Below are 3,396 nucleotides of genomic sequence, written 5' to 3'. Positions count from 1 at the left end.
GGGTTCGGGTTCAACCCGAAACCCAGTGTCCCCAAAAACTTAACCCGCGAACCCGCCCGAAGGGCACGGGGTTGAACCCGACTCGCTCGAATATTTTTTTTAAAAAAAATTTGCAGGTTGACCGGGTCGGGTCCAGGTCGAATCCGCTCAAAATATTCAGTCCTACAATAAACTATCCATGACCTCTAATAATTACTACCACCTAAAACAATACATTCACTCAGTTACCATAATAAATCAACTAACCGCTTCAAATACATAAATTGAGATCATCTCAACATTCCTACATAAGCAATATGATTAATCAGAATACCAACTTAGTTTCAGTACTAACATGATGCTGGTAGCGTTAATCTATATCTTTATATATTAAAAGTGCATATCTAACGACATTTCTTGGTTTAACAGAATTCTTGGTTTAACAGAATATACCCAATAAATTCAAAGAATATTCTGTTAAATTTAACGATGTTAATAGGTTTGATCTCCCGTTAACAAATAAACCCAATAATTAAAACCAAAAAATTAAACAATCTTTTTTTAAATAAAAAAAAAATCATCTTAGCCACATATCTCTCTAACAATCCGTATATCCCCAAATTATCAAATTCAAGTCTCTCGCTTTGGTTTACGATCAACCAAACGCAGCTATGGCTTTGCACTCAGTAAGTCTTTCTTCTTCTTCGTAGTCTTCACAGCTATTGATTTTTCCAATCGCAGGCCAGAGTTTTACAATAAGTTCGCATTTTAATTCTTCTTCTTTCGCTCCTCCCCTTCGGAGATCCCACACTCATCTTTGAGAAAGAGTAGGAAACGAGACAGGAAAAATCTTAATTGTCTTTTCTCTTATTCCGTTCAATTTTTTTTTTTTAAATAAAAATTATTTTCTTCATTACAGATTCTGAACTACGAATTCAGAGTTATTGCAAAATCATTCAAGCCCTTCCCTACCGTGCGTCCTCATTCAAGAAGAACAAAATCATTGCGATCCACATTCAATTGGCTGTGAGAAACGATGAAGAGTTGAGCAAGCTTTCGAGAGTGATGACAATTACGAACGGAGGTGTTCAATTTTCTGGGTAAGAACTAAAACCTCTCTCTCTCTCTCTCTCTCTCTCTCTCTCTCTCTCTCTCTCTCTCTCTCTCTCTCTCTCATTGCGATAGTAAATTACAGTAACAATTCTTCTCTCTATATATGTATAATTATATATTATGTATTAAATGAAATGAATCTTATTATATATTTAACATTATATATTTACCTAGGGTTTTTTTTTATTCGAGAATATGAGATTGTTTTTTTTGTATTTCTATTATATTCTTAAATTTCACTAATATATTTGTTCTCTTTTACTTTAGTTATTTGATTTCATCGAATACAATTTGAACTCTAGCATTTGTGTAAGAAATTTTTTTGACCAGAACTAGGTATGCTATTGTTTTTATTTTGATATGGGTTACTTTGCAATTTTTTGTATTTATTGATTTTGGTGGTCTCCATTTTTTTTTCTTATTGTTGTTTTCAAAGGAATTTTTAATGGTTGGGTTTGAAATTGTTGAAGGAGGCGAAGACGTTGCTATGGGAGGATCGTCTATTTCATAAGAACATGACGGTTCCAAATGAGGCTAATATCGACTTGGCCACTTGATCTAGGTAATCACTTTTATTTTTCTACAAAGGAAAAACTATGCTCAACAACAATCTATTAGCAATTCATATATATTGTGCAGCCGGAAAAGAGAATAATTTCAATAACTACTATTATTGCTATTGTTGGGCCAATTGGGGTATGATTGGTAGTAGCCGCCATAACAGGAACATATGTTACTGGAATTATGACCAATTTGTTTGTATCAAAGGTTGTCTTATTGGAGTTTATTGCAGAAATCTGAGAAGGGTCTGCAGCCAAAAGATTTGAGATTGCTACCAAGGTTGTGTAAGGAGGCACACCTCTGAAAGTAATGAAAGCTTGACATGTTCTGTTTAGACCATTGCAGAAGTAGCCAAGAGAAGAGTTTGAGTTATCCTTTTTTTCACATTCAGTTGTGTCTTCTCTCACATATGGCTGTTGAGCAAAAATTGAAGAGAAGCTACAACTAATAATGATGATGATGATGAAGAAGAAAATGAGCTTTGGAGAACTCATTTTGTCTTGGAAAATCTAAATAGTTATTGTTCTAAATATGTATAGATATATTATTAACAAAGTCAACAAAGAAAGTGAAACTACTTGTGTGAATGTGATAATGGAAGCACTTTAACATTGTTTTTGGGCATTATTTAGTATACATCTTTGCATCGTTCATTTAATCTAATTTGACTACTCAATATAAATGTTCCTCTAAAAATAATCTCAAACAATAACTAATAATAATTTTTCTTTAATTATTTATTGTATCACTTTTAAATGAAGTAGTTAACACCTAATATAAAACTAAGTATACGTGCCTCGCGCTCAAAATATTAAGTCCTACAATAAACTATACATGACCTCTAATAATTACTACCACCTAAAACAATACATTCACTCAGTTACCATAATAAATCAACTAACCGCTTCAAATACATAAATTGAGATCATCTCAACATTCCTACATAAGCAATATGATTAATCAGAATACCAAAATGCTGGTAGCGTTAATCTATATATATATATATATATATATTATGTGTTTACCGAAATTTTATTAGGAAACTGATTAATTAGAACTTAAAGAAAATATAAAATTATAAATAGTAGACAAATGTATACAGTACTATAAATGATAATCCTTAGTCCACGAGTCAATTGAATTAGCCTTGCCGGCGAGTGTTTAAGTGCTACAAATGTATACAGTACTATGAATGATAACTCTGAATTCCTTTCGTTTCTCTTGAAGAAGAAGAAAGTTCTTAGAAATTTTGACACAGATTCAGTAAGTAAAATTATTCACCCTATCAATATGAACAAATTGGGGTACTTATAGGAACATGCACTACAAAAAACTGATATTTTTAGTGATAACTTTTTAGTCACAACATAAATTTTTTGTGACTAAATGTGACTTTTAGTCACAACAAAAACATACTTGTGACTAAAACATAGTATTTAGCTACAATTTGTCACTAATTTAGTTTTAGTCACAATAAGTATTGTGACTAAAAACACATTTGATCACAACAAATTGTAATTTTTGTGACTAATACTTTAGTCACGGATCTTTTAGTCACATCATAGGAATGATAATTTATAATTAGTCACAATTTTTTTTACTTTTAGTCACAAATTTTGTTGTGACTAAAACTAAACTTTTTTGTAGTGATGCGTGGGTGAGGGCATCCCTTTACCCACCTAGGGATTCATACTCAACACATTTCATTAGCTGACCTCTACAACTCGACGATCTTATCGTTCG

At 31.9% G+C, this 3,396-nt stretch overlaps 1 long non-coding RNA gene across 1 annotated transcript; it reads left to right on the top strand.

Annotated features, from left to right (window-relative positions):
* Nucleotides 1–434: 434 nt before the first annotated feature.
* Nucleotides 435–2,314, top strand: LOC133039040 (uncharacterized). The gene is made up of 4 exons (XR_009688582.1): nt 435–806; nt 899–1,079; nt 1,563–1,654; nt 1,886–2,314. It is a non-coding gene; the product is annotated as an uncharacterized LOC133039040 (long non-coding RNA).
* The last annotated feature ends 1,082 nt before the right edge of the window (nt 2,315–3,396 follow it).

Source organism: Cannabis sativa, chromosome 6, assembly GCF_029168945.1.
Source record: "Cannabis sativa cultivar Pink pepper isolate KNU-18-1 chromosome 6, ASM2916894v1, whole genome shotgun sequence".
Classification (NCBI taxonomy): Eukaryota; Viridiplantae; Streptophyta; class Magnoliopsida; order Rosales; family Cannabaceae; genus Cannabis; species Cannabis sativa.
This window is presented reverse-complemented; position numbering and strand designations above follow the sequence as displayed.